Below are 10493 nucleotides of genomic sequence, written 5' to 3' on the forward strand. Positions count from 1 at the left end.
GTTTGTCTGTGCCGTCTGTTTGTTTATGTTCCAGAGCTGTCACGAGTCGGCATCGCTTTTCTTGAGCATTTGCAGACATACACAAAGTGCTGGGGGAACGTGTAGGTGTGCGAGTGTGTGTGGGAGGGTCTTTGGTCTTTGTGTTGCTGCAATTATCACGTACGATTGTCATAATTATCATTGGAATTTTTTATTAGATGACCTTCGGTCCTGTCTCCGCTTCTGTCACCTTGTTTGTTATTTCTTGAGCAACTGTTGTCATGTTAAAACAAAATAAATACCTATTGTTCGTTTTTTAAAATGATCTCTTTTCTGTTGCTGCTAGTTTGTGCAACGCCCTTTCCTTAGTTTTGTCATATCTATTTTATATATCTATAAAGACTACTCTTATAAAATTTGATTTGCTTTGAATAAAATTTGCGGCATATGCGACTGCAACAAACCCGAAGCATGCTCTTAATACATCCAGATTATATTAACGACTTAATAATCCAGCTAATAAACATACAGCTCTCAGCAAATTATGTGCAAACTCAGACCCAAACTCAGCCGCAGAACGGGGCTGCATATTAATTTAGCGCCAAATTCAGCAATACATTAGATGGCTATCGGAGTTGCCCTGTGAGCTATATGGCTGCTTGAGTTCGTAGGTTTGTTGTGGCAATAAGAACGCCCAGCTAACTAGCAAGTACTTACCCCCAAAAAAAGAAGAGGACCAAGGACCGAGAACCGCCCCTTGTGGTTGTGCTATTGTTTAATTGTCAATAGACATCGGCTTCTATCAATATCATAAAAGCTAATATTTTTCGGTTGGCTGAACGATGCGGTGTAGAGAAGGAGGGAGGCAGAGCGAAAGAGAAGGCAAAGGTAGCCTGGCTACGCCGATTCCTGACAAACTGACTTGTGGGCATAAATAACCGCAAACATCCCCCCATTAATCCCACCGGATATGCTCAATCAAAGCTCAAAGTGTGCGTGCTGGAGTGAGGTGTGACCAGAAGGTGGATGGGTGTGGGTGAACCTGTCAGGCATGTACTATAGCTCAGTTGCTTGAGTCCGGGGGTTGCTTGCTCGCTTGTTGTCATTGAAAATCGTCGTATTTCATTCATCATTTTTCGCCTTTTCAACGCAAACCTGACAAACGTCAGCAACAAGCCAACAACTCAACAACCCCCCAGTTCGGCCGCTTAGAGTTAGTTAAAGGTTGGACCTAAACCTCAACCTGAAACTGAACCTCAGCGTGGACATGAGCTGGCTTCCTGGCTCGCTTGAAAGACTTTCGTGTCGGGCATGTTTTGATATTAAAATTGCGTAATTATAATTAAGCACATGTGGACAGAGTTGAGGCAATGGCTTAACAAATCCTCCTTCTCCTCCTCCTCCTCTGTCTCTTACCGCTGCTTCGTTTCGTCCTCCAACTGCTTCCGCTCCTCAATGAGGCCTTTGTAACGAGGTGTTTTGGCGGAAGGAAACGAGTCGGTTACGATTACGGCTGCAATGCGCAAGCTCCTGTGTCACGTGCGGTATGTGGGCACATTGTAACCGATATGCGGATTGTCGCCCCAGGGGCATAATCCATAATTTAGCATACTGTCAGCCAATTGATATTACTTGCCTTAATCAGATTGTGTCTATGTGTTCCGTCCTGTGTGTGTGTGTGTGTGATTTTATATATGTATCTCACATGATTACGAAATTTTAATTTTCATTAGTGGAGGATTCTAAAGTTTACACTTTTGTACGAGACACGTGCTGCGTTGTGGTCTTAATTGCTTGAAGCGAATATCTGTTGAATATGTTCCACAAAGCCGTGAAATACTTGATGATTATTTCTACATATAAGTATTAATTATTAGAAAATAATTATCTTCACATTCACTGGCAAAATTACTAGATTTAACGGGAAATATATTCCAATAAAAGTATTAAAATATGTGTTGAGCACTCATCAATTTGCATGTCTACTAAATAATCGAAGAATATTCTGTTATGATCAATTAACAGTCACTTAACATTTGATACGTTATCGACTGACCGGTATTTAAGTATCGATGAAGCAAGATGTTAGTTCGATACGATATTTCTTATTGCTACTTCTACTATCGATTGTCCAAAACTTGAGAAAGATCTTACAGAGATATTTTCTATTTAGAAGCTATTTATAATTAACAAAACCTGCGCATAAATTAATAATGGCAATAAATTGAATGAAAGAAGAATCGCTGGGAACTACTCTTACTTTTGCTGATACACATACTCAGCTGCCAACTTGTTACGAGTATTTGGACGGTTAACCTACAGAGCTCTAATTGTAATTAAGCATGGGAATAAAAGGAAAGGAGCGGGAGAATAAACCCATAGAAATAAATAAATTCATTTATGTATGCGGCATGAAAAACGAATGTGTGATTGTGTGGTATGTGATTGTGGCCAGGAGAAGAGTAGGAGTACAGCATGTGAGACTCGGTGATATAGTATAAGAAATTCCAGGCGTGCATACAACGGATCGGATGAGAGGAGAGTGCTGGATATGGTAAGAGGAGATTACAAACGTGTTGCCATTAGTTAACTTCAGCTTTGATTGATTTCAATTAATCTTGGACGCGTGTAATTAATCATTGAACACTTTAATATGGTTAACAACTCTTGACCAAGCAACGGTTAAAAAGGTTCAACGAGCCGCAGACTTCTGAAGCCGTCAACAGAGCACAGCACAGCACAGACAAGACGTTTCCAAACGTCCCAACTGACTGACTTGACTGACTAACTGACAAAGTGACGTACGAAACGGGGAGTTGGAGACCGAAGCTGGCTGACTGTGGCTGGTTGCCGGGACAGCCGTCGCGCCGTTGCAGTGCAATAAGAAAAATTACCAAGTTTTGGAAAATGCGTTGGAGTAACGTAACGAACAAAAAGATTTTCATGCAACCGTGTGTGGATGTGTGAGTGCGAGTGTTGGCTCCAACTTGCCTCTTGGCCAACTGGCAAAACTATCTCTGACTCAGTTCCCGATCCCGAGTCTCTGGGGCTGAGTCTCTCAGCCTCCGACTAATTGTAGTTACACTTCGCGCGAGTTGTGCAGCTTTGTGGCTAGAGCAACGGAAAGCGGCTGCGATTGATGGCTATCAATGTCGATGACTTATGGTCCACGTCCAGTTTTAGTCGCAGGCACAGTCTCAGTCTCAGTCTTAGACTCAGACACAGCCACAATCCATGTAAATCCATCTATGTAGCACATTTACTTGCAGTCGGTTGCCCAACTGACTTTTGCGTATTGATTTTCCCATGGTCTTTGTGTGAGTAAATAGCCAAAAGCCAAGGAAATCATTGTACGATTAGGTTTCCAGGCTGAACGTTCTCCATTGGTTGTGTGGTTAGCTCATCACTGGGTAAACGGGCCATGAAAGGTGCAACTAAATAAGGCCAGTGTGTGGTAAACTTAATGCGACTTGATGGCAACTGGAGTGGGTAAAGCTGGCTAGAAGATATTAATATCTTATTGAAATAGATAAGCAGCTTGCTTTCCTGATTTAGTGGTAACACTTTTTTTGTATGGGGAAAACCCGAAATGCAATTGAAGAGTTACGACTACAGGGAAAACTTAATGTGCACATTGTAATAATTAGTACACCTGACAGCAGAGCATTTATATGGAAAAAGTCAAGACATTATTTTAACTCCATCGCTTATTTGCATTTGTTTTACAATTTCATAAGTTTTCTTAACAGATAATCTTACTATCCCATTATGACCAAGCTTACAGCCAAAGGTTAACCATCGAGTACCAATTGAACGAATTTCACACATGGGCGCTAATGAATTTAATGAAGTCATTTTTCTTTAACCGATTAACAAAACTACTCACAACATCTTTTGCCCCGATCTGCCTCGCTTTTGCCTTCGCTCCACTTCCACTGCCACAGAGGCTCTTCCAGCTGGTGACTCTGTGCCTGCCTCTGCCTTTGACCTTACCCTTCCCTTTGCCGCTGGCTCTGCCTCTGACTCTGTCTCTGCCCCTGCCACATTTGCAGCACGTCACTTAGAACAAGCGAGTTCATAATTTCGCATCATTAATCATGCCTAACAAAGAGATCTCGGTGTGTTGGGGCTGTGGCGTCGGGTCCAAAATAGGACAATCGAAGCCAACTGATGCCGACGATTGACAGCTACCAAACTTTTTTGGGCGAAAGTAATTTGAGCCGAGTTTCCAGATTTGCTGCCGTGGTATTAAAAAACAATTGTTAATTATTAAATTTTAAATTTTACACACTTTGCCACAAATGAGGCTCATCAGCGTACGGGGGCCACATCACAACTCAGTCCTAGCTTCAGTCTCAGTGTCTGTCTTTGTGCCACATCTTGAAGCCAATCATCGACTGTGTTCGGGCCGACACCTCGCTGATGAGATCATTCATCAAACTCTAACCGGGTGAAATGAGTTGCCATTGTTGCGCTGCTGCTGTTGCTGCTGCTGTTGCTGTTGCCTGAGATGAAACATAACATTTTCGATGGTCCCAGACTCCCATCGTTTGACTTTGACTGCTTAATTATCGCATCCAAAGCATCCACATACTCGTAACAACAACAACAACAACAACCACACTAACTTCACTCATCGCATTGAATTTCAGCTAACACTAGAGAAACCAAAGAGTCATAAGTGCTTTCAATGTAAATCGTTGTTGAGCTATCAAATTATTGTCTAAACTTCGCTCTTCGACTTGCTTTGTTTTTACTGTTAAACAAATCTTGCAATTTTTATTCGTCTTCAAAAATATCTTATAAATTTGTTTTAATTTATTTGTTTCAAATTTACCAAAAAGTCGAAATCTACATTACAAGCTTAAAACCATTTTTAAATTAAAGCAATTGTACTTAATATTATATGATCTCAGCCAAAAACTTGTTTTCGTTTTTATTCAACGATCATACTGGTGTATAAAGGGTATAAGAAATTTATCATCAATGCGCTTAATGCATTTGAATAATATCAGAAACTATGCTTCTTTGAATTCAAATTTTAATTGTAGCTTGCAAAATAAAAACTGCATTTCTTTAACTTCAGAACGTCATCCTTAACAATTTCGTGCTTTCTTTCGGACACGTATATAGTATGAGAACGTTAAGGAAACCTCAGAAGGAAAATTGTTTCAATGCATGCTCTAAAATAAATGACCAAAATGAAAGCAGCACGGAAAAGACGCATAAATTCAGCAGACCGCAAAACGTTGCGCTTCATTAAAATCGGATTAAGGTCCTTTGCAAGCTGACGCTGACCAATATCCCTCGGTAGCGATTCCCACGCTGACCAGAAAGGACAAATCTCCAAAAATCTTGGCTTGTCTCGCCGTATGCAAAAACGCTGAATAAATGCAGATGAAATGCGTATAAAATCGACCCAAAAATCAACCCCCAATTGCTGCTCGAGATTCAAGACTCAAAACACGAGACAATCCAGGTAAATCCAATGCGGAACCCTTTATTAAAATGTGTAAAAATTCAAGAAAATCAAGCAGAAAATTTACGCAAAACTGAAAATTGATTTTACTGACCATTGCGAGGGTCCAGGACGCAGTTCCTTGGGGGTTGAACTTGTCAACGATCGTCGCTAGAATGATCGTCGTCCACAACACAAAGGTTAATTTTCTTATAGCACGGGGTCAGTCGTGGACACTCGAGTTCGTCTTCAATCTGTACCTGAGTGTCCAGCATCAGCATCTGCATTAGATGAGATCCTTTTGCATTGTGTTTTTTGGTCTTGTGCGTCTTCCCGGCAGCCTCTGACCTTTGTCTGTGTTTGGCTGTAGCCGCAATTAGGCAAAGTTTTTAAGGTCAAAAATATGCATTCGAAAATGTTTTTCTTGTCGGTCGAAAAGCAAGCACTAGAGCTATTTACTTTGTGCTTGGGACTCCGCCCCATTTGACTGACCTCTGGTCCCCGATTTGAATATGTGCTAATGATTTGTGACATGTTCCATTCGTCCAGCTCGGAATTCTCCTACTTACTCGTATTACCCCAGCTACCCATGTGTCAGCCTTTTATCGCAAATGTTTAATTCATAGGGCCTTGGACAATACTACACGCATGCACAGAGCCAAACAGAGATGGGGAAAAGGGGCAGCGGGAATCGGGTCGGAGATTTGAGAAGTACTCGTAAATGGAATTCATGCTCCATCGGTCTGGATGGGGGTTGTCAGACACATAAATAAAATGGAGCGCTTTAGTTGCTCATACTAAAAGGGGGAGGCTCGCATGTAATTACTGCCACACACACATACACAGATATGTATACAAAAACTGGCGTTCAAGTGACCTTTTGACATGCGCGCTCGAAATACATTTCTGGGGGGAGCACTCACAGATATGTACGTAAATACGAGTACATATATAGACGATGTATGTATAAAGAATGTTATATACATACGTAAAAGTGCATACGTTTGGTTGGCATTTGATACCCCTAAATTGCTTCCATGTTGTTGCAATGTATTCCGTTCGATGGGGCGAAAAGGCTTCAAACCTGCATTCATTTCTTATTGGTCATTTATGTTATTTCTTTACCTAAAAGCTTGTATTCTATATCAGCTATCGATACAAAGATATACACTTGGTTTTATTTCAATTAAGAATTTCAATATTGCCAAAAATATTTTTACATTTTAAAGAAAATATTTTATTATCTTATAAAGTTAGTCATGGTCAGCAGTTTATTATCATTTTGTATTTCAATATTGATAATAATTAAATAAACAAATATTTAATGAAAAAGTACGATATCTCCAACCTTCTCTATATTTTACAACTTTACTTTTATTTAATCCATATAATAACTCTATGCAAGTTCTGCCAACTTAAATCCTAGCATTCCAGTTGTACTCTTACATTGCTCCTATACAATGGTATTAAATTCGTAACTATCAAATCTGCAACATACTTCGTTTTCATTCAACACTGTCGAACTTTGTTGCACAGTGTAAAACAAAATCCATCATCGAGACGAAGAGCCATCAACTATATTGAGTTGACAAACTTTCGTCTGAGGGTTTTCATTTCAAATGGCAATTTGTTTGGCTGTGTGAGTGCGTGAGAGTGTGTGTGTGTGTGTGTGTGGGACTGTGGGTGCTGTGTGTGTTTTTCGAAAATAGCGAAAGAGTGCGCGAATACAGTTTGGTTCATTTTCCGGCGGCAGCTCTGCTTTCTGCTTTTCCCAATGAATCATCAAGCTAAAACAACAAGCAAATAAAAAAAAATGTTTTTTTCTGTAGCACAACGGGGGAAGGGGCAGATGGTATGCTTCTGATGCTGCTGCTCGTCAGTTTAACCAGGATGACATGGCCCGGTCCATTGCGGTCCTGGACTCTGGCATTTTAGCACTTATTCATAAAGTCCTTGCCTTGCCACAGAGTGCGCCCACAACTTGCCCCAAAATGAAAAACAAGCAACGCGACTCGTCGCACCCAAAGAAGAATTACTAAAAATTTATCAATGTAAAAGTTTGCACTGCTCGCCAAATGGGAGCAGGCGGATGAAAAGCCAGAGGGTGCGGGGCTGGGAGGGTGCGATGTTAAAGGAAACAAGCAACAATGTAAATTATATGCCAGTTGCTTGCGCGGGAGGAACCACCGAGAGAGTGAGAGGAGGAGTTTGAAGTTTTCTTTGTCTGCCACTGAAAGCAGCAGGGTTTGTGCAAAGTCTAAGTACGTGTATCTGCAGAATGTGTGTATCCACAGCTGTGTGTACTACATAGTATTTGTATCAGTAGCTGTGTGCATGAGAGTTATGTAAGTGCACTTCCTGCCCGAGTCCCTGCTGCACACATCCGTACAATTGCATCCAACTATTTACACGGAACTGTAAACTGCTCCCAGTTAAGGTGTGTAAATATGAAAAGTTTCCATGCTACTTTTAAAGCTGCACATTTGTATACAGATCGGTGTACTATAAGCATACAATGTACCACACTTATATATGTACATATATACGTAGCTTGTAGTTTGCTTTCAATGTTGCAGTTTCTAACAAGTAATTTTACATGCAATCACATAATTTCCCATATATGTTATGTACCTTGGTTCAATTCTCATTTTTGCTGATAAGAAAATAGATTTATTTTATATTACGTTGTACTCAGAGAAAAAACCGTTCATAAAATCAAGAATTTTCAACTTTATTTTTTACAAGTTGCATTTAATATTAGTGTCAAATTAACTCTGTTGGAGGAATAGAATGTCAAAATAAACCTTAAATATTTTAATAGATTTAGGCTACAAAATCCTCGAATTATTCGAATCTTCTTTTATAATCTTTAATATAATCTAGCTATAATATCATATGTGTTTGTAAATTAAAAATATCTAATCTACAAAAGGAGCTTATATTGCAAGATACAAAAAAAGTGTTTTTTTTATACAAATATATACATTTGTAAAGTTAATAATAATTAAATTTCTATATTAAAGCTTGAAAATTAAAAAAATAATTACCCATACTATTAATAAAATACTAAAATGTGGTTTGAAAATGTTAAACACTTATTAAAACACATTCAAATACAGAGAAAATTGAAAGGCAATAATTAATAATTAAGATTAATACAAGATTAATCATTGTGCGGTATTATCTTGTATCACGGTTAAATGAAAAAATATAAGAAGGAGAATTACTTAAAAAGGAAATGCTTGTGTAATTTAAATCCAAATTTCTCAGTTAAAAAATGTGCAATAGCGTAAAAACATAAAAATAAAATAAATAACAATGATGTCATACATTAAAGTCTCAGAGCATTGTAAAATCACTGTGCTTAACGGTACACATACTCGTAGAGAGATTATATTTAAAGAGAACATGTTCCGGACAGCCACCTACTTTCAATGAACTGTCCAAGCATCAGCCTCAGCGAACTGGGAAAAAAAAACAAAAACAGAAGAAGAATCCGAAGAAGAGGATGATGAATAGAATGGGCAGAGGCACTCAAAGGAGGTTTGGGGGTAAAGAAGGAAGGGAAACTGGCCAGTTGCCAACATGATGGCAAAGTTGTGGGTTAGGAGCCAAAGCAGCGAGTGCAAAGAGGCGCTCAAATGGGGTTGTCAGTATTTAACCCAAAAGGGTGGAGGTGCTGGCTGGCTGCGCGAACTCTGCGCAGAGCACGACAACGACAATGGATTGCCAATAGCGGGAGGGTGGACCGGGAGGACTGCAGTGAATGCATAAGTGTGTGTGTGTGCGTGTGTACACGAATAACATACGAGGCACTAACAAGAGGTGCCGAGAACCACGAGATTAGGTTCAAAAGCAATGGCAAAGGCGCAAGCAGGACGCAAAAAATGGCAGCAGGATGCGGTGGCGCCCCAGAACGTTTTTCTTTTTTTCATTAGTTCTACTGTGTTTTTTCTCTCTTTTATTTGGGGTGTTGGGGCACAACGACAGCGACAGCATCCAAATCCAATTGAATTAGACTTTAATGGGTGCCAGAGAGAGACATCTAGCGGTGTTAATAAAAAGCAAACTCAACATTTTTAGCTTCTTCCACTTGGTATTCTCTATTTCTGTTTTTTTGTTTTTCTACTTTGAACAGAGCACACAGAAAGCGAATTCCGATACAGTTAATGATAAGCTCGCACACTTGGCTGGCGAGTGCGACAAAGATAGCTGCTGCGACAGTGCAAGCGAGCAAGAGCTACAGTGGGCGTTGCCAGCAATCGCGTTTGAGTGAGAGAGCGCTTGTGTGTGTGTGTGTGTGTGTGTGTGTGTGTGTGTGTGTGTAAGCGCGCATGAGAGAAGAGCGCTGTACGTGAAAAGGCAAACGACTCAACGAAACTTGACGAAACATGTTGAGTGAATTGAACGGCGCTTATTGGAAACCAACTCAACTTGCTGTTGTGCGTTGTCTTATTAGTAGCAACGACTGCAGTTACTCCCCCCACCCTCTGCTCAAATGGCCAGTTGCTCCTTGATCATCCAATTGAACGTTTGCACTGCATGCACATTTACCCTACCTCGGAACGCCCCCTCTCAGAAGCAATAGTACCAAGTGGCGTGTCACTACTTGGCCCCTCAACTGGGGCGACACTTTTCCAATATATCTACAATCGCACTCGCACTCGCACTCGTACTGGCAGTTGCAGCTCCCTCTTTCCCTGACAATTTCTCTCTTGAAGACAAATGATGTGCTGAGTTCGCGTGGCTAAGAATTGTTTAGGCCCTATTGCAATAGAGCCATTTAAATTTTCAATTTCTACGCTCTTTGCGTGCAAATTGCAGCAAAATGCTAATTCCATAATGCTATACAAAAATGTATGTTGGCGTCTGTAATTGAAAGCTGTTAGCATTCCCAACTGCAGATTTCATTGCACATTGTACGAAGGTAGCAAAGGAAGAGGGGGAGTGACGAAGGCTCGTTAAAATCAAATTAAATTATGATTTCATGTTTTGGCACTTTTCAAGTAGCGCCTACTCGTATTGCATGTCGCGACACCTCCGATGCGAACACCTT

Source organism: Drosophila nasuta, chromosome 2R (genome assembly GCF_023558535.2).
Source record: "Drosophila nasuta strain 15112-1781.00 chromosome 2R, ASM2355853v1, whole genome shotgun sequence".
Lineage (NCBI taxonomy): Eukaryota > Metazoa > Arthropoda > Insecta > Diptera > Drosophilidae > Drosophila > Drosophila nasuta.